The sequence below is a fragment of the Rhinolophus sinicus genome, linkage group LG07 (assembly GCF_036562045.2).
Source record: "Rhinolophus sinicus isolate RSC01 linkage group LG07, ASM3656204v1, whole genome shotgun sequence".
Taxonomy (NCBI): Eukaryota; Metazoa; Chordata; class Mammalia; order Chiroptera; family Rhinolophidae; genus Rhinolophus; species Rhinolophus sinicus.
In genome coordinates, this window is record NC_133757.1 from 8125014 (window position 1) to 8151690 (window position 26677).

The 26677-nt window shown below is 46.2% G+C and overlaps 1 protein-coding gene across 8 annotated transcripts in view; it reads left to right on the top strand.

Annotated features, from left to right (window-relative positions):
- ATE1 (arginyltransferase 1) overlaps nt 1–20587 on the top strand; it is a 218032-nt gene extending 197445 nt beyond the window's left edge. The window contains exons 13-17 of one of the 8 annotated variants that reach the window (XR_012498375.1): nt 3417–3597; nt 5835–10493; nt 11944–12009; nt 18779–19057; nt 20114–20587. The gene's annotated coding sequence lies outside the window, so the exon portion shown is untranslated. Of the gene's footprint in view, nt 1–3416; nt 3598–5834; nt 19058–19745; nt 19835–20113 lie in introns of all 8 variants that reach the window. The other 7 variants (XR_012498369.1, XR_012498370.1, XR_012498372.1 and 4 more) reach the window with 7 other exon arrangements.
- The last annotated feature ends 6090 nt before the right edge of the window (nt 20588–26677 follow it).

Consider the following 26677-nt stretch of genomic DNA (forward strand, 5'->3'; position numbering starts at 1 on the left):
TGGCCTTGGGATAAAACAAATTGCCCTCCATGATGTGGGTGGGCCTCATCCAATCAGTTGAAGGTCTGACTAGCACAAAAGACTGCCCTCCCCAGGCAGGGCAGGCAGGGAGAATTCTGCCAGCAGACTTGAACTTCAGACTTGAACTGCAACATCAGTTTTCCCCTTGGTCTCCTGCCTGATGGCCCACTCTGCAGACTTTAGACTTGCCTCTCTCCATAGCTGTGTGAGCCAATTCCTTAAAATAAATCTCTCTATAGATAGATAGATAGATAGATAGATAGATAGATAGATAGATAGATAGATAGAGATAGATAGATAGATAGATAGATAGATAGATATCTAGATATAGATATAGATAGATATAGATAGAGTTGGTTCTCTGGAGAACCCTGACTAACATGGTGAGGGAGCCAGGTCAGTCCACAGAAATGGTACAGTATGAAATGGTACAGTCTGCTTCATCCATACAGAAGATCGTAGGAAAAGTGAGGAAAGTACCAACTGCCTTCGGAGCACAGTGGGCCCTCTAACCCAGCTGGGTTCAGGGACAGCCTCACACAGAAAGGACCCGGACTGAGTCTAGAAGGACACCTACCACCTTTCCTGGGTATGAGCTGCTTCCAGGAGAAGGGTTTCTTTGCTCCCCCCAAAGGCTCTGCATGGAGCTCTGTAATGCTGGGTGCACGTTGTCATATTTACTGACATTTGACCACTGTACCCAAGTTGTTTTCTCCATGTTGATTCCCACCTTGCTGTAGACAAATGTGGAAGGCAGGCAGCCTGCCTTATGGTCATCATTTGAATTTACTAGGTGACGTTTCTCCTTCCTGTGGCAAGAGGAATGAGAAATGGCTTTGGGAGCCCTCATGAGCTTCTACACTCAGCACCCCCAGAGGGAGGTCAAGGAACCTCAAGAAGACTATTCATCCAAAGATGTCTTTCTTCTCTCCTTCCCACTCGTAGCCCCGAATCAAGGTCCCTCCTCAAGGCTGCTTTGCTTCTCTCTGACCCGAATCAAGCCTGAACAAATGGGCTCAAGTGACATCCCTGGTTCTTATAGCTTAGGTCCCCAGACGTGATCTGATTCCAGCCTTTTCCAACTTTCAAATCAACCTTTCTTTCAGTTCTGTTAGCACCTCCATCCTTCCAAATATCTTAAATGAGCCAGAGCTTTCTGTTGCTTACAATCAACGAATCTCATCAACTTTTCCTTGGGAACTGGGACATGAGCATGGTTAGAATGGGACGAGGGCAGGCAGAGGGGAACTTCACGTGTATGGAATATTCCACCAGGCCAGGCAGTGTGCCGTTTCTTGTCCTTCATAGATTCGAACAAGCATGCTCCCCCAACGTGTGCACGTTTTAACATTAAAAAAATCAGCATGGTTGTTATCCTAGCTGTCGATCACAGAGCCGGCTATGGATGTTACTCCTGCCTGTGCATGAACATCAGTACCTGCAGGGTGAGTGGCTTAGACAAAAGTCCCAGAGATAACGAGGCTCATTCTTTGAAGAAAAGCCACTTAGTACCAGAGTAGGATTTTCAGAAATGCTATGTCTCCAATAGGCACGGAGGGCACTGTTGTGTGGGAAAACATGGACAGTGACAACTCTTGGGTAGAGATCATTGAGAAGAGGGTTTAGGAATATTTCAGTCAATTTAATTATATTTCTTATTTTATCAAGAATGTGGAAGAGTGGTATATGATATTAAAAAAAATCAACTCTGTCCAAATAAGTTTAAAAGAGTTCTCTTAAGAAGTATTAAGTATTCTAAGCCAGGAATTGGCAACATTTTCCTATAAAGGGCCAGAGAGCAAATATTTTAGGCTGTGTGGGCCGGACAACCTGGTCTCTGTCTCAGCTAGCCAACTGTTTGCTGTAGCAGGAAGAAGCCATAGGCCATCTGTAAACATATGAGCTCATATGTATATATAAATAGTCTATAATATTTGTCTATGGATGGAAATTTTGAATTCTCATATTCATGTGTCACAAAATTTTATTTTACTATTTTTTTTAGGAAACCATTTACAAATATAAAAGCCATTCTTAGCTCATGGGCCATACAAAAATAGATGGCAGGTCAATAGTTTGCCAACCCCTGTTGATAAGTGGTAAGAAAACATCGTGTCATGGTCCAGTTGACAGTGTTTTGGGTTTTTTTCTTAGTTCACTAGTGGTTCAATAATGACGCACCTTAGAGTCAATGAAATAAACTGTACAGCAATCCTAGGAAGGAGGTAACATTCCCAGGTGGTAACAAGACATAGAGAGATTTTGTTGCTTGAGGTCAAGCAGTTAGTAGATGGCAGGGTTCAGGTTCAACCCTAGGTCTGAAAAACCTAAAAAAAAATGTCTCGTTAAAGATGGCAAGTTGATGTGCTAACTGACAGTGTGTGCAGGTAAAACCTGGAGTGGATCTCACGGCTCTGACTGCCCTTCATATGAATCTGCTTCATCTACAGGAGATCGTAGGAACTTGGGTCTAGATTGTGGGTAACTGCAGCACGAATGGCCAAGTAGGTCACTCTTCTACCCGGAGCTGTAATTGTCACATATGTTGGAGGGCTAAAGTGTTGATAAGATTTATCAGGCTCACTGTCCTGTCTGCCTCTCAATATTAAGAAACTTTTTTTTTTTTGTAGAGAGAAAAATGCAGATAAAAAGAATGGAATGAAGTGTAACTTATAACATGTGCAGCTGGTCAGCCGCCTCCCTTGTCTGTTCATATACTCGCTGTTTCTGTAACAAGCAGGGTTTTGGCTGCCCACTTAGGTTCCTCGGAGAGCTGGAGGATCAGAGGTATGGAACAAGCGAGCCCTGGAGTCAATGGAGCAGGGGCTGGCACGGCCTGATGGCCGCAGAGCCATAGGAGGAATTAACAAGAGTTCTGCTTCATTTTTCCAGGCGCCGCTCTGTGCACAGGCCTCCTGAACAAGCCCTCAAGTGCGTTCTGCAAATGGGCTTCCAAAATCAATAGGCTGCAAAAACCTCTCTGGCCTGTAAAATCTTCCTTGGTCTCTTTCACATTCATCAATGCCTCTCTCTCACCGGCATTCACACTTCCCTCCGCCCCTGGGTGGGCCCAACACAGGCCTGGGGACTGGTCAGTGCACAGCGGCAGGCAACGGGGCCTGTGAAATGATCCCAGGTGTGAGTGGCAGAAAAGACTGAATAGATGCCTCTGGTGGGGAAGAGTTGTCAAGTCGCTTGTGTCCGTGGCTGCCCTCATTGAGACCCTGCCTTCCCTCGCCCCTTCAGTGTGGCCCTGCAATGTTGAATGTCTTCTAAATACCAGTGAGTCCTTCCTCGACAATATCAACAGCCACCATTTATTGAGCAACTGCTGTGTGCCAGGCATGGTTCTCAGAACTTTAAAACCATTTCTTCTCCTTTTTTCTCTTTTTCAGGTATTAACCCTGTTTCACAAATGAGGAAAATGAAGGTCAGAGAGATAATAAACGTGCCCAAGTCAAAAAGTGGCTGAGTGCCTTGGCTGGGATTTGAGTTTGATTCTGTCTTCTCCGGAAGCTGGTGCCGATTTCACTTTCCAGAAGCAGCAAATCTAAAGAGCCAATCAGAACCCCTGTGGTAAGTGAGAAACATGGCCTCTGTCCTGTCCCCGGGATCATTTCTCGTGTCCAGGTTCTCCCTGAAACCCTTGTCCATCGCTCGACGAGAGGCTGGCAACTCTCTATACCTCCACATGGCACATAGAAGCAGGGGATGGTGGATTTCTCTCATCCCCTGGACTAGAGTTTGAGTAAATTGAAGAGGGGAGCAAACCAGTGATTTCTACAGCTGCCCCACCCCAAAACACCAGGTAGCTCAGATCAGGTGAGCACATCCCTCAGGTTACCACAACTGTGGAGCTGCTGTGACTCCATCCCATCTTTAATTCTTGGAAGGGGCTTGATTTCCGGGGTGAATTGGATGCTTGGTGAACGCTTGGGATGGATGGGAGTTTTGATTACATAATCAGAATGCAGTTTTGAACTTACAGCTTCTCCTCAAGGCGTTCCAATTCTTAGGGTTGTATTTTACCATGAAAACAGTAGTGGGATGTTGAGAGCCAGCCACACATTTCTAATCTGGCAGGCAACTGGAAATATCCATGCTGAGGGAGCAGAGCACACCGCAACGTTTATGGGAAACTGAGACACACTTGTGATGAAATAGTGCTGCACAGAACTAATTGCCAGAATCATGTACTGTGGCTGAGCAGAGGAAACAAAACCAACATTCCAGAGACATGAAGAGCCAGCCATCCCTCTCCTTACCACGAGGAGACCATAAGCGTGGGGGCCATGGGTTTAAAAGGAAACTCCCCATTTTGCCTTGCCAGTGTAACTGGAAAACTAGTTAGAAATTCCAGCCAAGCTGTATGTTGGTTTTGCATCCATCTGTGCTCCTAGTGGACCTCCATCCTGAGTTTTCTGATTTAAATGGCTCTGGAATGTCCTTAGAAGAATTTCTGAAACTCACAGATACTGTGAGTTTCATTATGAATGTCACATTTCATAATAACTCAATGAGTAGTTTTTAACTAACTGTTCAAGCAAAGATTTCAAAATCAGTGGCTCCAGCTATTGGCGGACCCAAAGACACTCGTAGATTAACTGTAGATCAGCACCTGAGATGCGTGAACAGTAACCCCGGGATGCCTTCCTTGTGCACTGGACTGGGGCCTGAAGGACTGACACCACTTGGAGGGAAGATGGAAGAAAAGTGACCAGCAAAGCAGGCAGGACGTGCTGAGCACCATGGGAGAGGACCCAGATAGTGCAGGGTTTCAGCATGGAAGAGGTGGGGCTTTATCTGGGCGCTGATGTGGGAGTTGGAGGACTGGGGGAGGCAGGATGAGAGTGGAGGGGGGAGAGTGGGTGCTTACAAGGGGTACAGTAAGCAGACAGATTTGGCTGGTGCAGAGTATTTGCCTACGGTACGGAGCAGGATGAGGATGGGTATGTAGGTTAGGCCCAGGTTGTGGGGGCGTTACAGCCAGGTGACAAGATTTGAGCTTTTACCTGGGTGCAGTCAGGAGCAGAGCTCCAGGGACCCACTCTGCCCCCACTTGCTCCTCTCCCTGACTTCTCCATCTTGGCACCACCATCCACCCAGTTACTAAGGCCTCAAGCCAGAGCGTTACCTCAATTCCGCTTTTTCAGCCCTCTTCCCCCTGCCCACCTCCTTACAGCCCATCAAAAGTCTTGTCATCTCTGTTTTCCAAATATCTTCCAAATCCAACCACTTTTCATCCCCTCTCCAGCTCCCATGCTGGCCCAAGGCTGCATTGTTTCTTGGCTGAGTGAGAACAATGGCTTCTCTTCACTGGTCCCTGTTTTCATCTCCCCATGGCAGCTGAAGTGATCCTTTCAACTGTAAATTAGATAAGGAGGCATCTCTGCTTTTCTGCTTTCATGGCTCTGGTAGTCCCCATTACATGTGGGATGAGACCCCAGCTCCTTCCCCAGCTTTCAGAGTCCTGCAGGGTGGGCCCAGCCGGCCATTCTCCATCCTTGTCGCCTGCCTGGCCTCTTCCTGTCACAGAGCACATGCCTCCCCAGACCCACGTCAGGGCCTTCTCATTTTCCAGAGCCTCTGCCCCGGCCACTGGTCCCCCAGCTCTTTGCACTGCTCACGTTTTATCATGCAGGTCTCTTCAGATACCCTGCCCTCCTGACCACACCGTGGAAACAGCCCGTCCACCCCCACCCAGGCATTCTGTACCCTCTGCCCTGTTACAGCTTCTGCACGGTAGTTGTCACGATGTGTGGTTATATCATTTGTTCATGTGTGCACGTGTTTATTCTCTGTCTCACCTGCAGGAGCACAGCTCTGTGGGGCACGGATTTCCTTGGTCTTGTTCGTTGTCGGAGACCCAGAACCTCAGTGAGTGCTGCCTGGGGACTCAGTGTCTCCTTACCACCTGGTGACCTTCTCAGAATCCTGTTTGTAAATCACATAATAAAATACATAAGATTACAAAGGAAACCAAGCATATTGAAATATATAGAAGTGGTTGTCAAAATATTACAAATGTACAGTACACATAATAATGTTTATGCTTCTTTTAATACATTAAATAATGAAATTCAATATGGGTGTAATAACCACCGTCACCACTACATTTTAAGGTAATGATGTGGATAAAGGCTATTTCACAATGTCTGCAACAGTTACAATGTGATATGAAACGACCTGAGATTTCTGTTGGTGACAGAAGCGACAGGTACTAGTACTAGTGCTGTGGTTTGGTGCCTGTGTCATCACTGATGGAAATGCTGAATATTAATTGGAGGTTAGTAAGATTAAAGATGGCCTTGCTTTCCATCTAAGTTCACAGACTCCCTGAATTCAGACCTGAGGTGAAGACACGCTGCAGTAGTTGCTCAATAATTATTTGATGTCGAAACAAACGAATGAGAGGACAGAGGTTTAGAACAGATGCAGTGTGACAGCTAGGTGTAGCGCACATCACAAAAGACTTATGCTGCTTTGGAGGGCCAGGCTCTATGCTAGGTGCCGGAGAGAGCAAGATGGGAAAGACACAGCCCTGCCCGCGTGGAGGTTCCAGCCCAGTTGGATGAAACATTCATGCTTAAGCAGGTAAGTTCCACACAGTACTGCAAATCTGGTGGCCTGTGCCCGGGTACTGGGCCCAGTGTTCTAGACCCAGGGAACAGCATGAGCGGAGCTCAGAGTTTCTAAGGGGAGAAGGGAGAGCAAAGTGCAGTGTGGGAAGTAGCGGGAGATTTCTTCTTTCCATAAATGTTTATTGAGTACCTATTAAGTACCAGGCCTTCCTTGTTCCAAGGGCTGGGGTTTCTCTGCTGAACCAGACAAACTCTCTGTTCCCTATGAGCTTGTGTTTCAGCAGAGAGTCAGACGACAAATAAGTATATACTGTAGTGTCCGGCAGTGAGTAGTTCTGAGGAAAACAGAACGGGAGGTAAGGCTGACGTGTGTGTCCCATAGGGCTGTGGTGAGGGGGCTCTGTAGGCCGTACTCAGAGGCCCTGGGGAGGTGACAGGAGTTGCTGGTGAGAGAGATGTTATGACTGAATGGTGTCTCCCCAGAATGCATATGTTAATGCTCTAACCCTCAGTGTGACTGTATTTCAGAGGGGCCTTTAAAAGATAATTAAGCTTAAAGGAGTGCCTAAGGGCAGGGCCAGGAGGATGGGTGTCCCTGGAAGCAGAGGAAAACCCCAGGGATGTGCTCATGCAGAGGACACAGCACAAAGCCGCTGTCTGCAAGCCCAGGAGAGAGGCCTCAGGAGAAACCACACCTGCCACCTTCTGGCCTCCAGGACTCTGAGAGGATAAATGTCTATTGTTTAAGACCTTTACCCCAGCCCCACCCCACGCCTCATCTGTGGTGCTTGCTATGGCAGCCAAAGCTGACTGATACACACGGGCCATGCTGGCTGCTGGTGGAGAGCAGCCTGAGGTGGAACAAGATGGGAGACGGGGAAAGCAAGAGGGATGCAAATGCATGGTTGGGAGGCTGTGGAAGAGTCCTTCCTGTGAACATAGACGGAAGGGCAAGAGACGAGGCAGGGGGCACGGAGACGCGGGAACTGCTGGGGATGTAGAGTTGGCGGGGCTGGGAAACGGGACAGCTGTGGGGTACGGAGGTGGCCCCGCACATGCGATTTCAAAGGCGATGAGAACATGCAAGTGAGAACTTGCAACACGAGGCTTCCTTCTCCACATTTCCAGGCAGACTAGGAAATGGGGGAAGGGAGCTCATTGTCCTGAGACTTCCTCTCTGGCCGGTGGGGCTCCTGGGGGCCCCATTGTTCCCACACAAAGGGGCAGTGATACGTTGGTTGTTTGCCGCTTCTGGTGCCAGTGAGAGAAGCTGCTCCTTGCCCTGCACCCCACCGCGTGGGGTGCCAGGGGACGCGAGGCCTCGGCTCTCCAATGGCAGCTGAGGAGGGGCTGCGGCTTGTACCCGAATCACAAACGCAGCATTGATGGCCTGCGGGCAGGACCAAGCTGGACAGCACTGGGCTGGCACAGGCTGCTCCTGGGTCCATGCGCAGCTCATCTCCTTCTCTGTGCTGCAGTCACATCCTCCTTTCTTTCCATTCCCTCTCTTCTTCCTCCCTCCCTCCCCTCTGTCTTGTTCTCTCTCTTCACCTTCTCCCACTTCCCTTCCACTCTTATTTGGAACTTTCCAGCAGGCACAGCAGGCATCTACTGCTTCCCATCCTCCCTTCTACCCCCTGCTCCCCCAGGACCCTCATGCTAGCGCCTCTCTGGCCAGTACCCCCTCCCTAGCACCTTGGACCCCTTGTCTTCAGACCAGCCCTTGCCTAGTCTTCTTCCCCTTCCGCTACCTTCCCTCTATCAAAACGTACCTGTCCTGAGTCCCAGAGCCCTCACCACCCTGCTGGGTGGATGGGTGGCTTGGTGCTTGGCCCAAGGACGTGTTTACTGAACTCAGTTACCTGGTTGATCTGATCTCACTTGGGCCGATGCATCCACTGCAGTCACTGACTTAATGCCTCCTCCCTCTCGTGTCATGTTGGCATTGTCAGGGCTCTTTCTCACCCTGATCCTGTGGCTTCAGGTTTAGAGAGAGATGTCCTACAGCGTTGGGTCTGCCCCTCCTCCTCCGCAGGCTGAGTGCTTTTGCTCTAATGGGACCCAGCAGGTGCTCTGCCTCCTTGAGGCCATGGCCAGGGATGGACATTATCTGGCTCCAGCCACCTGTTCTCTGCTCTCCCTCTTTGTGCACCTGCTGCTTGTGTACCACCACCGTCCCTCTTTGTCAGCTTGACCAATTGTCTGATACATTAGTTCACACCAAGCCTCTGGCTCTGGCTTCATGGAACCTCTGTGTTTTAAATTAGACAGACGGACAGACCAGTCTGGTCTCCAAAGAGTGGCATTTTGGCGAGATGGGCAGGTGGATCGGGTGGCCTTCCTGCTCAGATGAGATGTCGTGCATCCCCAGACAATCACCCTGTGTCACCCACAGTGGGGCCTGTCTTCTTGAATTAGCATAGGGTGGTCAGTCCTGCGTGTTTGCTAGATGAAGGTGTGAGTGAGAGTACACTGAATGGTGAAGCCATGTGTTTGCACCTGCACCTCTGCTTTTCCTGAGATCAGAAGTTGCATTGCACGAGGGCGGAGATTTTTCTCCATTTTGTTCTACTCGTATTTCTGCAGCACCTCCAAAGTGCTTGGCCCAGACTTGGCGTCCCCAAAATACTTTGTGAATAAGTGAATGTGTCAGAGCCCCATTGCCTGGCAAGGCCATTCATTCCAGGAGGCTGGGGGTTGGACTGAGTGGTTTCTTAGGGTCCCCAGTAGTGCCGGGGATCTACCTCATGTGGGTTTTCTCCTACAATCATTAAGAGGATTGCTTCTAGTTCTTTGTCTAATGGAAAGTTGACAGTTGTACATAGTGTTTGGATGGCTTTCCCAGTCACGGTTCCATTTGTTCCTTACAATTCCCTGTAAAGGAGACGGAAAAACTACATACTACTCCCATTCTATAGAAAGGGAAACTGAGGCTCAGGGACATTAAATGCCTTGCCCAAGGTTACACAGTGAGCTCAGAAGCCAAGCTCGTGGACTTTCTGCCACCTTTCCTGCCTCATGGTAAGTTTTTGGTAAGTATAGCTGTGAATACTACAATAATAATAACAATAATTAATATGATAATTTGGTGCATTGGTAAAAGCAGTACAAAAATGTAGCTGGCTTGTCTTGTCTGCTGGGTGAACTGCCCGATTTCCCTCTGTGGGTTTGAGATGGGAGCCGTGGGCCTATCTTGCATGGAGCTAAGCATCACCACCTGTGAGTACCTGGCCATGAGCCACAGCGCTCCCCACCTCCTTGTCAGCCAGACAAGGGCTGTGCGCCCCAGTGTGTTGTCCATATTTAAGGGGATTCAAACCAGAGCCAGCACTTCCTCAGCAGCCCCCCCCTCACCCCCCCCCACATCCTGTTCCCAGTGGCTTTGAGGAGAGAGCCAGCTTCTCAAATGGTATCCCACCAGGAGCTGATTGCTACCTTGGCAAGTTGGGCTGAAACGCAACAATCTTCATAAATTAGTGTGCCTTGAACTTGAGTGTTCTTGCAAACCACCTGCCGACCTTGTAGATGTGGAGGCCAGTTTGTCAAATCTGGGCAGAGCCTGAGCCTCTGCTCTTCTAACAAGCTCCCAGGTGCAGCGGGTGGCTCCCACCACCAGGGGCAGCGCACAGCTTTCCGCCCGTGCCTGAGCTGTGTGTGCAGCCTTCACAGGAGCGTCTAGGAAATCCCTCACAGGGCTTCTCCACCTCTCCTTTGCTACACAAGCCATGCTCCTGGGTGACATTAGGAGAAGGAGTCTGGCAGCTGGGACCAGCCTGGCTGACAAGAGGCGCTGGGGCCTTGCCATGCTGGTGGCCAGTGACCTGGAGCAAAACGTGTGATCGTGGTGTCCTGAGTCTGCTGGTCTGTGCCTGAGGCTGCCTCTCTTGCCGGGTGAGCACAGCCAGGCTTGGGCAGGCAGCCCACTGGCGTGGGCATCACGTGCACAGTTGGGGCGGGGGTGGAGAGGGTGGGAGTTGGACCTTCTTACCCTGCCTTACGCTCTGCTCTCAGTCATGTCAACTGTTGGTGTGACTTTGGGTGTCACATTACTGCCACCTGGGCTGCACTGTGCTGCAGGGGGCAGAAGCGGGGGCTGATTCCCCCCCTGGGGCCGCCTGGACCAGACCCCACACCATCTGGTCCCCCAGCTGGTGCTTCAGTGTCTCCTGGAGGGCGGTCAGGTTGATGAGACTATGGAGTGCACTAAGGTATCTGGAATGTTCTGAAAGTAGAAGAGAACGCACACCCCAATCCTGAGAGGATGTGGGGAATGAGCACCTTACTTGTCACTGGCCTTCTGCTCCCTGTCATACCCCTCAAGGCCTTCGGCGGCCACCAGGCCTTGGGGCCTTAGTGTTTTCCTCGTAATTTATGGGGCAACAGTTTCCTCCAGGAAGTGGGGTGGAAAGCCAGAAATCATAGATTTTGTTCTTTCCCTGTCCGTCAAGGGCAACGGGAGTGTTCCCAGAGAAGGAGTCAAAAGTGTGTCCCCATTTGGCTTTCGTGAGTTTTAGACTCACCTTGCAGGGTGAGATGGGACACAGCCTCAACTGGAGATTTTAAAGTGTGTGTGGAAGGGCAAGTGGTCAGTGGTAGGAGTGACCAGTTGGAAGCATCTTAAAAAGCTCCTATTCTTCAAACTCAGGGCAGAGGAGTCTGGGGCTGCCCAGGCAGGTCGGGGTGTATGAGAATTTGGGGAGACATCTGAGCAGAGGTGCTGGGGTGGGACACTGGCCCCACAGGTGCCTCTGTGCTTAGTGGGAAATAGAAAAGGAGGCACCAGAGTAAAGGCCGATGGGAATGAAATGAAGGATTTCTTCTGAGAGCAGGAGGTCAGGGCAGGGAAAGGCTGAGGAATGGGAGAAATCACCACTGAGAAGGACCTAGCTGTCACCAAGAATCTTTCCTGGAGTGAGTGCTTTGTAGGCATATTAATTCAGTTACTCCTCCAAGGATCAGTTAAGGGGAATGTTTTCATGCCCATTTTACAGATGCAAAAACTGAGGCTCTTTTAGGGATACAGTCATTTGAAGCCCCAGGAATGTAAGCAGTAAGCCATGTGCATTTTACCAAGGCTTCCAGGCAATTCTGACGCACACTGAGGTTAGAGCCACGCGTCCGGGGTTGTGTGGTGGTGGCTCCTTTTCAGAAAGGACCATTTTGACTGAGACATAACATCTATGAAAGCTCAACAGAGAAAAATAGCACGAGGTGACCTTCTAGCAGCATTCTGCGGATTCTTTAGGTGACTAATTTCTGAGCATGGACGAAGGGCCAGAAAGTTTTACGACTGGATGGAATTGGCATGTTTACACCGTGCTTATTCTCTTCTACTCGACAGTGGATGGTGATTCCAGCAGAATCAGGATAAGGTGACAGTTCTTGTATGTGCTAACATTCCCATAAGGTAAGACCCTTGTCTTTAGACAATCTTATTGATGCAGGCGGTTCACAGATGCCTGGTCTTGGTTTGTTACTGTACAGAACTTGAGCTAGTGCCTAAATACTGAATCAACGGACGTGTAGTGAGTGTTTACAGTGTGCCTGCTATGTTTGAATATGCTTTACATGTATTGCCTCCTGAATCCCCCCAACAAGCCTCTGAGGCAGGTACTTTACTACTCTTATTTATAGATGAGGACATTGAGGCACAGAGAGGTTCAGTAACTTTCCCTCCATCACACAGCCAGGGAGCGTGTTGTGTAGCCAAGATATGAACACAGACAGGTTTGTTTTCTCCTTTAAACTCTTTCCTTTGGAAAATGTCAAACATATACAGAAGTAGCGAGAATAGCACAATGAACCTCCGTTTGTTGACATCCACTTTCAAGAATGATCAGCATTGTGCCATCTCGTTTATCTGCCTTCCCCACATGTGATATAGTTTTCTGGAATATTTTAATCCTGGGTATCATATCATTTCACCTGTAAATACGTTAGTAAGTTTATGTAACAGATAAGGACTTTTCCTCTTTCATATGACCATAATACTATTATCCCACCCCCAAAATGATTCCTTTATATCATCTAATACTTGGTCCACGTTCAGTTTTCCCTGATTGCCCCTAAAATGTCCTTTCGCCGTTGAATCAGAGTGAAGCCACCCAATACGACATTCAGTTGATGTTTTTTAATCTCTTCTGATCTAGAACAGTTTCCCACTTATTTTTTATTTTTCCCATGCTATTTATTTGTAAAATATTCTGGATTTTGCTCTTTAAGTCTTTGTGGTGTCATTTAACATGCTTCTCGGTCCCTTATATTTCCTCTAAACTGGGAGTTAGAACTAGAGGTGGGATTCCATTGAGGTTTAATTTTCTAGAATCTTTTATGGGTGCCATTCCTCCCACTATCATGCAGGCTGTGTAGTGATTCGATTTTATTTTATTTTTATTTGTTTATTTGTTAAGGAGGGCGCAGCTCACAGTGGCCCATGCAGGGATCGAACCGGCAACCTTGGTGTTATTAGCACCATTCACTAACCACCTAAGCCAACAGGCCACCCCTAGTGATTCAGTTTTTATGATGTGAAGATTGTTCTGTGGATTCAAGTGGTGTCAGCCTGGTCAATCAATAGCTCCCCATCAGTCTTTCATCTGTCTTGGCGGCCGTCGATCAGCAATGAGCGCTGTCCAGGTCTGTTACAGCATATGGGATAGCAAAATGATGCTTTTCTAATCCTGTCATTACCATCTGTATTGATTAGTGGAGCTTCCTCTCTGAAGAGTCTTCTCACATCCTATACTTGCTAACACGGGCAGTTTGACTTAAGAGTTTGTGCTCTGCATCTGTGCGGCTCAAATTTTCATGTGCGTGGAAATCACCAGAGGGTCTTATTAAAACACAGATTCTGCCTCGGTCGTTCTGGGGTGGGACCTGAGATTCTGCATTTGTAATAAGTTCCCCAGTGATGGAGATGCTGCTGGTCCGAGTTGTAAGGCTGGTGCATCACCTGTTCGCTTCCCGTTAAATTTTTCTGACTGGTTCTTTCCTCTACAGAATTATTGGCTTACGAAATAGGGACCACCTACTCTAATGCAAAACTGTGGTTTTGCATTTAATTTTACAAAGGCAAGGGCAGTGGTTTTTAAACTTCTCTCTCCCTTCTGAGTCACCTCCCTGCTTTAACCTAAGCTCCAGAGTGCATTATTCAGACTATACAACATTATCATGGCTTAGAATTTTCAGAGAAAAATGGACCCATCACATAACATCATACTGAACGTGCAATTGTGTGTGTGTGTGTGTGTGTGTGTCTCACATTTCATCAAGTCAAATGTTTTTCTAAGGGAACAATGGCCTGGTGATGTACCAGAAGGAGAAACATCATCTTCTGCTGCTAAGTTTGTATAAACAGCTGAGGACTCTGCCTGGCCTGCTCCAGCCCCCTTCTCTTTTTCTCCAAAGCAACACCAAGCTTCTACTGTCTCCCTGAGGTGCTCTGCTCTCACTTAGTCAAGGGGTGGGCCAACCAGACCCTCTCTCTCTTTGGGAATTTAAGTTTTGAATGGAGTGACTTAGGGATGAAGATGGTTGGAACTCATGTATTTCAACAGCAGTGCCGAGAAGGAACTGTCCTCTGCGTCCTCCCTCTCATGCCCTAGAACTGCTTTGGTCCCCTCTTTTCTGGGTTTGAATAGTCTTTCTTTGACTATGTGAGCTACCCCATAATTCTACATGAATTCTTTTCTGCTCAGTTTAGCCAGAGTTACCCCCCACCAAGAAACCCTGACTGGTAGAACCTCCATCATAGTCTCAAAATGGTGGGACTTGCCTGGTCGTGCTGTGTCAGGAAGGAGAGTGGGCAAGCTGACAGGGAAGTGCTTTTGTCATCCGTCCTAGGAATGCCAGCAGCGCTGATCACTCTTCAATAGTGGCGACGCGTCCAATGACCCTGAGCGCAGGAGTGAAGATGATGAGATGGGGCAATGAGAAAACCCCTCGGAAGGAGGTTTCTTCCTCTTGACTTCTAGTGCATTTGGTTTTATGAAAAGTACGCTTTTCCCCACTAGTCAGAGGGGCATGTGCTTTACAGGCTAATCTCACCTTTATGAGGCAGCAGTAGGAAGCTACCAGCATCAAAGATTGGATTCTGTCAGAGGATCCTCACTCCTTACCTCCCACAGCAACTTCATCAGCACCTGGAGTGCAGCCACAGGTGAGAAACACTTCAATGGTTACGATCTCAGTGATGTCCCTAACCGTCAGAAAAGCCGTGCTCTGTGTGTTCCGCTTAAGAAGGTAGGGGGCGATTTCTGGCTAAAGAAGGAAGGCTATAGATACATCCTCCCTAATGCCTAATGAAATAAATTGGTAAATAAACCAATTTTAATAGTGAAAGAACTAAAAGCACAAATAGTAACCAAATGAGGAATTGCCTTTGTGTCTGGAAGAGTCATGACCATGTGAAGCATCAGAAAATTCTGACGTAGTGCAGCTTCTGAGTCCAAACTTTTCTTTCCAAGAAAAGAAAGGGTTGATGAAATTCAGCATTTTTCTAATACTCTGCAATTTAGAGAGAAACAGGATCTCCAGAAGAAAAGGCAAGAGTAGGTAGCCATGTGAAAAAGATCCGTTGAAGTTGGAAGGCCCTAAATGTCACCTTGAAACCTCGGGGGAGAGGAGGAGTTGCCAAGGCTTGCCATTGTGCAGGAAGCCAAAAACCACAGAAGTGTGATACAGCCTTGGCTGGATGGAAGGGACCTTGATTTATGACATTTAGTGGCATCCCAAAAGAGAGAACAAAGCCCAGGCTTCCGTGACAAGGCATGACCAGCCCCTTACCCATCTCTGTGTCCCTAGATTATAGATGAGAAGAGAGTTAAGTAAAACCCACCACTACACTGTTGCCTGGAAGACAGTGAGCCCCAGATAAGGTGAAAAGGGAGGGTCAAGGAAAATTCTCCCACTGTTCAGAGTAGATGTGTACAGAGCTGCACTCAATAGACTTGAATAAGGTAAGACGTGGTATGGAAACCGTGCGAATACATTATGGCAAGCAACAACAGCAAATGAAAGAGAGGGGACGTAGCTGGCAAGAAAATAGATGATGAGCTGGTCCTGGATGAAAACATATTCAAGGAACTACCTATGAACTTTTGGGATAACAGAAGAACTTGACAAGACTATGAATTCAGTAAAACAAGACCTCAAAAGTGAGATGATATGAAATAATAGAATAAGATCTTAAAAGATTTCAGAGCAAAGGAAACACACTACATTTAAAAAATAATGTTGATGACTTAATACATCAGAAGTAAGAAATAAGACACCACTGAAAAAAATCAAATTATTGACAAGGAAGAATTGCTGAAATTATTCATGGTAAATACACAGGAAAAAGGCAAAGATTAATTAGAGGAGATGATCACAATGGAGGATACCATCCAATATAATGATAACTGATGTTTCTGATGAAATAGGGAACCAACAAATGAAATAGGGAAAAAATATACTCAGAGAGATAAGTCATCAAAAATAAAGTACGAACCTTTAGATCAAAAGGGCATCAGGAAAAAAATATGTAAGTACTGACATTCAGCTGTATCCTGGATAAGATATTGAACTTGGAGGATAAACAAAGACTTCTCAGACATTCAGGCAGAAGAAACCTACAGGGGGAAAAGCCAGGTGTCCCAGACTCATTAAGAGAAGACAATGGAGCAATGTCTAGAATGTTCTGAAGGAAAGAAAGCAAAATCCAAAAATATTAAACTGATGGGAGTTGTCATTTAAGTAGAGGAGCAACAGGCAGACACTGGAGCAGGAAAGAATTCAGGATCTCTAGCACCTGTGAGCTCTTCTGGGAAAGAGTCCAGCCAATCAGAAAGATGAATTTGCATATATATATTTTCACGGGATGTAAAGTACAGCATAGGGAATATAGTCAGTGGTATTGTAATAGCTTTGTACGGTGTCAGATGGAGAGTAGATTTGTTGGGGTTATCACATTGTGAGGTGTGTAAATGTCCAATCATTATGTTGTTTTGTACACCTGAGACTAATAAAAAAAGAATGAAGGAAAGATGAATTAAAATGAAGAACTTGGACATATAATGCACTTAACAAAAACTGGGAGGTGGGAGGAAATGAGTTCAAATTTCCAATTTCTTTTAAGAATAAAAATCAAAATTAAAGCATAAAAATTTGAAAAAAGCTCAATGACCAATCACTTCATGACTTTTAATTACCATTTTTAAAAACTTGGTAGAAATCTACAAGAACTAATATTTCTTTTGGAAATTCAAAGAACAACAAACATTTATTTGAAGTTCAGAACTTCCTTCAGCTTTTTTACCTTCCATAAAATTAAAATAAAATTTAAATTCTTTTTATTTTAAAATGACATGATACTATTCAGTTCATTTATTCAACAAATATTTATTTAGAGCTTCTGTGTGCCAGACACTATTCTGGGCATCCAGTGACCCTGAGGAAACTGCAGAGAAAAAAAGAACAAAATGATATATATCTATATTATATATATATAATATATATAATTTTAATATATATTATATATAATATATATATTTCTAACATTGATATTATAACTAACATACATTAATATAATTATATAACATATAACATTTGTATTATATAATCTATATAACAAAAATTCTATAAAATTTTTTCTGCTTATCCTTCTATCTTTAGGGAAATTCAGAATTATGGTCACCAAATATTAACACAGATTTCTGGGTGGTGGATACTGACATGTGTCTTTCAATGTTTCGTGTTGATTAAACTCTTTTTATAAAGCACATGTGTAATCGTTTTCAATGAAAACAGGTATGTGTTTTAAAAACACGAATGATTTAATTAATTGGAAATTGAGGAATTATTCCCTTTCATTTATTAATTTTGCAGCACTTTCATTCTAATGATGCTGAACATTTTTCCATATCTTTGTTAACTAGCAATATATTAATCTTTGCTGAAATGTCTGTTGTATAATTTTCCATTTCATACGTGTTTGTATATGATTTTTCTACCTTCGCTATCTTCAATGTTTCTTCTTTGCTGCAAATATAATTCCTAGTCTTATTTGTGTATATGTTTTTATTATTAAAATAACCTTTATTCTTTATAAAAAAAATACATGAGCATTGCAGAAAATCAGATAATATAAAATAGAGAAAAACCACACAATTCCACCTATTCAGAAACAACTTCCATTAACACCTCGGTGTACATTATATTTCCAGATGCTTTTCTAGATGAATACCACTTGAGACTTCTTTTTAAACAAAATGTCACAATACCACACTGTTTTCCAATATGCTTTTCTTCAGTTAATTTACTGTGATCCTCTTTCCATGTCCTTAGACTTTTCCCTAAAGTTTAATGGTTATGTACTGTTTCATCATTTGGCTCTTTAGTTTTGGTTAATTCACTCTTGGCCATTTAGATGGTTTCCTGTCTTTCACTCTTAGAATCCATAACGCAGTGAATGTGCTTTATAAGTAAATGTTGGTGTACCCTCATACTTCTTTCCATATAAAGGTGCTGGGACAAAATCGAAACGCATTTTAAAACGATGTTTGACCTGTATCGAAAACTGCCATCTAGGAAGACTGACCAAATTTCAGTCCCACCAGAAATATATGGCTGCTGTTGTCCCTACACCTTGCTGAAAAGGCAGCCCATTGGTTTCTTCAACCTTCTCATAGGTGAAAAATAGTGTCTGAAAGTTACTTTAATGTGAAAATCGTTGATTTTTGTTTTCTTGTTGTTGTTGTTTTTTACTTATAGGTAATTTCATTTCTTCTTTAAGGACTGTCTCTTGTATTTTTTGCCATTTTAAAAATATTGGGCATCGATTCTTGTTTTGGGATAGTTGCTTATGTTGTGAAGGTAGTAACCCTTTAATATATATTTTATAAATCTTTTTCCTGGTTTGACATTGAATTTTTATGATGATATTCTTTGTGCAAACTTTTTAAAATTTGTTGTTTGTTTGTTTATTTATCTATCTATTTCTCTCCCCAAATTTGTCAGAATTCTCATTAGAAACGTTAGGGATGTATGTAGTGTAGTATACAAAAGTTTCTATTTAATCATAGTGAAAGTAGAAAAGCTCACGCACTTGACCTCACAAACCTGCCTCTCCAGCACTACTCTCTGGTGAGGTGTCGGATCACTCTGGTTCCACTGAGTTTGTTTTCCTCTCTCCCCAGGACTCTGGTGACCTGCCACAGTCCGGTTCTCTTATCTGTGGCACCTGCTCCTCACCACGCCCTATGGCTGGAGCCATCAGAGAGATGAGACCTGTCCTCAGGGTACCAAAGCTTTAAGCCAGGCTGCCACTAGGCTCCAGCACGAGTCCTAAAACAGAGGCAGCCCTTCCCTGAGTGGGTGCCTGCCGACTTCCCCGCAGACCGCAGGTGTAGGCTTGGACCTCAGGGGATGTGGCTCTGGGTCTGGACTTCACCCGTGGGACACCTGAGTGAGGCAAGGTGATGCTCCAGTTGTGGAAAATTGGGGAGTCAGCTGAAAGCCAGAGGCCAAGAGAATGGGTTGGGGTTCCTGCCACTGACAGTGAGGTTTGGGGAAGCTTGGTCGTGAGGAACAAAGCAACATACAGGTCCAGAAAGCGGGAGTACAGACTTGAATACCTATAGGCTTTAACCTTTCTTGACTTACCGTCTTCACGCTTGAGGCAATTTCCTCCCTTCTCTGAACCCACACTTTCCCTGCCTGCCCTTCAGTGGGCTCCGCTTTGTATTACGGCGATGAATGTGCAAGTGCGGTATTATCTCCCTCCTGGCAGCAGCCCTTCCGAGGGCTAGTCTCCTCTCTGAGTCCCCACGAGTGACAGGTTCAGCGCGTGGCTTGCACAAGCGCCCCTGCAGAACACATGCCTTGCGGGACTGTTTGCCCGTGTTTACATTATAGTTGTCGAATTAGCAGCTGCTGCGTCTCCTCCTCTTCTTGCTGACGATAATGATGATGGTGCATTCGTTCCCCCCAAGTTCGCTGCTCGCGTAGCTCGTCCAGTTTGGGAGTCACAATTAACCAGCATCATTGAAGAAATAAGGGTCTTCCCAGCCATTCACTTTTGTCCCAAAGATGAGGTTTGTTGTAAATAACGATTCTTGATTACAAATTATGAAAAAACTGACCCCAAACTGTATTTATTGATAGGCTTTCCTGAGGATAGAACTCTAGGCAAGAGCGCACAACAGCAGTTCCTTGTCAGTTTCCACTGGACCAGCCAGGACTATCGATCAAAAGTGAGGCAATAATTAAATGAAAATGGAAAACCTGTGTTCGGCTTGAGTGGAGGCCTGGGGGACACTTTCCTCCAAGGATCCACTTCATAATGTCACAGAGGGAAGGTTACCCTGAAACCACAGAGGCCAAGCCAAGCCCCAGGGCACATCAGCCCTCCATTTAGAGCCCTGACATCCCAACTCCTGGGGTGGGTGGTTATGAAAGGAAGTGGTGGGACCATCTGAAATACACAGCAGATGGTAACGCCTCTGACCCTGCCCTGTGGTCTCTGTTTCCAGCTTTGAAGGACAGCTGTTGAAAATGAACCTGAACTATGTATTTCCTGCATATCATCTGTGCTCGCTCTTCTTGCCGGCCCTGACCTTGAAGTGCAGGGTGTCAGGCTGCATTGATGACCCAACTCAAACGACTAGCATGTGTTGTGTTGCTGTGCAGTCACGGGGAAGGCCGACCTCCACCCTTCAAGGGAGCCCCCTCTGGTTATCCTGCCTGCGGTCCTGCCAACAGTAGTGGCCTGAAGGAAAGTGTGCAAGTTCTGGATGACTGGGGAGAAGGAAACCAGAGGAAGGCTGGGCTCGCTGAGAGCCTGCACTGTAAACCCAAGACCCCCTCAGCCACCAGAAAGGAACAGAGGAGTGTTTGTTTTTCTTTAAAATGTGTCTTTTAAGCATCTGGCAAGTCACTGCATATAAAAGTAATGCATGTTCCAATGAAAGGAGGGTTTGAGTGAATAAAGCTGACTATTCACTGTCTGGCCCAGTGTGTTTGACTTGAACGACAGTCAGAAGGACAAGTGCATACTTGACATTTCTTCCAAAGGAGAGTGTCTAATGCGTTGCCAATCCATCTGCAGGATGGGAAGCTGGTAGAGACCTCCTCTGTGCATTCACCAGCAGCAGTGCAACATCTAACGGAGTCACCCAGCATGGAACCGCTTTCAGTGATAAACTGGGGGTCCAAACTTGACTGCTTTGTTTCCAAACCAAACTGGGGTTGTCGATTGCCAGCTTCTGATTTGAGTAAGGCCACTTTGTAGCTGTGTTTCCGTGGGCAGGTCCTAGTTTATGCATTTGTAAAGAACAGAGGGTTGGACTTGCATTTATGAAAACTTTCTTTAGACTAGGGGTTGACAAACTGTGGCTGACAGGTCAAATCTAGCTTTTGCATAGCTGGTGAGGGAAGAAAGGTTTTTACATTTTTAAATCATTGAAAAAGTCAAAAGAAGAATATTATTTTATGACCTGTAAGAATTACATGAAATTTACATTACGCTAAGTGTAACAAGGCAGACTCAAAAGAATATTGTATAATTCCACTTATCTGAAGTCCCTAGAGTAGCCAAATTCATAAAGACAGAAAGTTGAATGGTGGATGCCACGTGCAGAGGGAGGGGACGGGAAGTTAGCATTTAATTTGTATGGAGTTGTGTTTGGGGAGATGGAAAAGTTCTAGATGTGGGTGGTTGGGATGGTTGCACACCAGTGTGGAATATGCTTAATGCCAATGTAAGTTTTATGTCATGTACATGTTACCACAATAATAAAGAGTGGGTGTGCATACAGTGCTTAGCGTTACATGTGGCATGCAGCAAGCACTCAATAAGTACAAGCCATCTCTGCGGTGAAGGGCTATGGTAATGCTTGTGATCTGCGTGGGTGTGTGCACTTTGGGTCCCAAATTTATGACACACATATTAAGTCCTGAAAGCAGAACCTCCCTGCCCTCTTCAGGGCTTTTTTGCTCAGTGACAAACAGGGGACAACGGGTAGGTATTAAGGTTTTCCTCCTCACTGAAGGCAGCCGAGAACTGAAAAAACGTGCTTGAATTCTTCCTACTCGATGATACCCAGGTGGCCACAATATGGCTTCTTCCTCCCTTAGTCCCACCCAGCACTTCCTCGATCAGACGCAAGAAACAACCAGCCCTAACCAGCCCTAACTGGCCCAGCATGGTGAGTTTAGAATGGGAAGTTATTGGCGAGGCCCTTGCTTGATTTCTTCTAGGACTATGAGCAAACTTTTTTCTTTAAAGATGATTGAGTACATGGCCACTGCATAACTAATTGTCTTAAAACCAACTACTCCAATGTAGTGACTTAGTATTTTTAGTAAGCTTTTCCAGTCTCTGCATTACAGCTAAGTTAATAAGGACTGATCAGTTCATTGCCTTAAGAGGCTTAATATGTTTCTCATGGAAATGCAATCAGGACCCCAAACAGTCTTTTCTAACAGTTGGAACAGGCAAGGAAGGCAATAGAGTTATATAAGACTTCAAGGTTAAAAAAAAACACACACAAAAACCAAAAAGCGGTATCTCTGCTTTTCAAAAGCATCGTAAAGAAAGGTTCATAGAGAAAGCCAGTTGAAGGCCAGCCTTTACGTATCATTACCCACGAGCCCTCGCGCATGGAAACTGACCAGGATGAAGACAGCGCTAAGATGACCCTTTCACAATTTGGGCAGGCTTGCTGAAAATCACCATGTATGCGGCAAGACAGCAGCTCACGTTTCAGCCTCAGGGGTTTGCCACAGTCTGTGACCATCCCTTTAAACAGTCAGACTGTAACTTAATTCTGTAAATCAGCATTCCTCAAAAGGAGAGGTTTTCAGCTTCGGAGGGTGAGGGGGCTGTGGGGTGGGAAGGGTGGGAGGGGGTTTGCCCAGCCTTTTCTTGGCTGCCTCGCTTGGAAGTGGTGTGTGCCTTTCGCCCTAGTCAGATCCTTAAAGACTGAATTGAGAGCTGAGAACCTTTAGCCTGTTTAGAAATTTAGTCCATATGTGGGCCCCTGACAAGACTCAGGGTGTGCTGGAAATAAATTAGGGATGATGATCACACTTTGGGGCATGGGGGGGCGTGGAGGGGAACTGGATAATTTTTTAGTGAGTCAAGCCATGTGTAAGGCATAGATCTGAAAGAAATTCTGTAAACACATTTTTACAAGCAGCATACTAAACGGACTCATTTTAGGGGAAACTTGGTTGTAAAAGATGCTGTTCTAGACGATACTTGTATCTTTCGTAACAGTGGTGGGCTGGCTGCCCACAGCTGCCAGGGAGGGCCAGAAGACTTGAGAAAATGGGGAGAAATTGGAGGGCTGAGTGGATCAAGAGCATATGACATGTGCAACTGGGCAGGGTTTGTGCCACATACGCAGTGGTGTGCTGGTAAATGCTTAACAACTAGTTCTCCAAGAAGAAAAAGAAGCCCCGATATATAGCATTTGCTGATTTCCGTGGTGTGAGTACTTTCGCCATGGCCAAATTCAAGCTACCACGTGAACTCCCTGGACATGGCTGTGGCAAGAGGTGCACACTTTTGGCCCCTGTGAGCTAGGTGTGAGCCAGGAGGAGCCAGCTCAATCACATGTATAAGATAAACAGTGGTTCTCCAGAATTTGAGAGAGAGATGGAAATGTGCACGAGGAAAAGAGACCTGCGTGAAGAACCTATTAGGTGTAAACAAGGCTCGTTATTTAGCAGGAGGGTGTCACTCATTGTTGCTCACTGGAGGCAGGACATTTCATGGGGAGGTGTGGGCGGAGATTTCCATGTCTTGACAGGGGGAGAGCTAGATCATTGTTAGTTCCTATTGATTGTCGGCAATGTAACTTACTGAGAACAATTACAGTCAGCGAACTTGTACTTGAGCGGCAGTACGGAACCCTTGTGCCGGGCACGGCATCTTTCTCTGCAGGACTTCCTCTTTAGGAACAGACATAGAAGCAGGTAATTCAATGACGATAGAGACATGTATGGGAGCAAGGTGAAGGGCAGTGAATGCTGACCGGGTGTCTGCATCGTGCACCAATAATCAGGACGAATTGGTGAGCTTGGAAACAAACACATCAACAGAAGACGGGTGAACTGAAAGAAAGCGTTGGTATCACAGCCGACTTCAGCAGGCTCACCACCACTCCAGCTGTTAGAAACCCCTCCGTGACATCTTATACTTCAGTGGCAAAGAGCCTGGGAGACCACCTGCTATCCCGGCACCTGCACTGACTGCTGTGTGGCCCTGGACCTGTTTCTTAACTTCTCTGAGTTTCACCATCATCCTTTGCAGACCCAGGGTGACAGAGAGGCCAGCTCCTTGCAGCACCTCTCAGTAGAACTCATGTTGTTGAGGGCAAGGAGCTTATCACCTGTCGTGTGACCCCGAACCTGGGGTCTGAGCCAATGTGACCTTGAACTTGTGCTCTGCTAATAGGCAACGTGATTTCAGGTCATGCTTAACCTCCCCCGGGCTCACTAGCTTCATGTGTATTAAACAGACACAGATAGGAGCCCTCCCTTGCCTGGGGCTGTCCTGGGTGACACCTGCTCTTCTGGTGTAATTAATTACAGCGCAATAGTTGCTACCAAAGTGCCCCTATATGGTCCCTTTCAATAGTTAACATTTTTCATGTAATTACTACTTGCCAGGTGTGCTTTATAAAGGATTTCATTTAATGATTTTACTTTCATTTAATTGTTTAAGTTTATGTAGACTTGCGCTTAGAGAATGTAGGGTCACGAAACTAGTGACAGAATGAAGATTCAGGCCCGGAAGCCACTCCGTTCCTCTGAGCCACCGTGCTTCACTGTCTCAGAGCTGTTCAGTCACTCAACAAATATTTACAGTGTTCCTGTTATTCTAGTCTAGTCCTGTGGTTCAGAAGAGGTTTCCAGAAACAAGTTACAAAGCTCTGCATGTGAAGTTGGTTATTGCTAATAAGTTAAAGCATCATTAGTGAGGCCCGTGCCCACGGCACACCCAGGAGGCCTTGGTGCACGTGTGGTGTGTACCAGGCACGTCCAGACCTCAAGGAATCTTGCAGTAAATGAGCTCTGCCTTTTTAACTTGATGCTTTGGGTAGGCCAAAATAATGTGAAACATTAGCTTAAGTAAAGCACCAATTAAGTGGGTGTGTTTGGCGCAGGGCATGTTTCTGCTTGATAATCGTTCTTTATCACCTGCAGATGTGGGTCAGATTCCCAGAGATGCCCAACCCTGATGCCAAAGAGACTCAGGTAGCCCTCCTCGGGGCTTAAAGGGATAGCACAGCCTTTGCAAATGCGACTGGATTGCTCCACAATGGAGCAATCCTTGACTTTGAGATCAAGGAGGAGTAAGGGATCCTGTGGGAGGGACAGGGCGAAAGGTGGGGAGCAGGTCTAGTGGTCACCACGGCCGTTTAACGGGAGCTCCTATGTGTCCGGCACTGTTCTAGACACCGATTTATGTGATGGTAATGCCAGGCCTCTCTGACTCCCAACTGCTGTCTTTCTCTTGAACTCCAGATTCGTTTCTGCCGCGCTGAATGGCCAGAACTACACTCCACAGCTGGCTCAACGGCTTCTTTCAAATCCCCAACTAAGGGTCCTCATCTGACTATTTCAGGGGTGGGTAAACTCCAGGCTTCCAGATCTGACTGCTCGTTCTATTAATGATGTCTGTTTCCTCTGATCAGATAGCAGGACGGGCGTTAGGGGCCGTGCACAGCTGGGCCACCAGGGCCAAGAGCTTAGATGCTCATTAGACATACAGCTGGGGCTTCAGTGCCTTTGAATCCACACTAGTGGTCTTCCCACAGCACCCGGGGCACCCGGGGACTGAGTGCAGCAATCAGAGACTCAGGAATGAAAAGAGGCAGGTGTGGGGGGAGCAAAATGGCTGGAGGCAGAGATGTGTCTGCCACTTCAGGTCACACAAACTAGTTCAGGACAAACCCACCTGCCATCGGTCAGCTGTCCATCCACACACACCACACACTCAGCTAGAACAGAGTTTTTTCCAGACAAAGGTACATGTATGTGCTTACGTTTCCCAAAGATCCTGGTACCTGCTCAAGACACCTGAGTTCTCCCACAACCTCTATGTTGGGGATGGGTCACTAAAGGACAAACCACCTGGTCGGGTGGCAGGGAATAGTCCGTGTTCTATGCCATCGGATCAGCTGAGCCGGTCAGACATGCAGCATCTCCGGCCACAGCCCCTAACTACTGATTCGAACTCTGCATTTGTACAATACCCACAGGTGCTCTGTGGCATGAGAGGCTCTGCTGGCTGTGAATGGAGGCCTACACTAGACCGTGTCTGCCCACTGCAGAGGCTGCAGCTCCAAGACCAACAAGGGGGAGCCCTCAGGTACTCTTGACTTCCAACACTTTATTTTGATTTTTACCCTGTTGCAATCGGTAATCGTCTTGTTGATTTATTTGCACGTTTATTGTCTGTCTCCAGAATGTAAATTTTATAGGAAACAAAGTATTGTCTTATGCAGTGTGTGGGGGGGGGGTCCCTAGTAACCTTCCCCAGAGACCCACACAAGGCAGGTATGCAAAAAATATTAGTAGGTTGGCTAGTTGGTTGCATGAATGAATGAACAAATGAATATGGAGAGAGGGGATAAAAAAGGAAAGGCTGATGTGTTGGCCACCCTCTTCTTGAGTTCCTTAAGGCAGCTCTTGTCAGCCTCACTCACCTGTGAAGTATTTTTCACGCAGCTGCCATTACACTGTTTCCCCGAAAATAAGACCAGGTCTTATCTTAAGGTTTGCTCCAAAAGACACATTAGGGCTTATGCTCAGGGGATGTCATGCTGAAAAATCATGCTAGGGCTTATTTTCCGGGTAGGTCTTATTTTCGGGGAAACATGGTAGTAGAAATGTGGGACGGCTCACAGAGTGATTATTAGGGGTGTAGAGTTGGCAGAGGACCCTTCAATCACCTAGTGCTGTAGTTGGCACACTTATTTTATCCGGGAAACACTTGTAAATAAAATCTGATGCAGAAACCCAACTTTGATGACATATGTAACTGGGTGTTCATTGCCCTGTGGTTCTAGCTCAGGGGACATTGT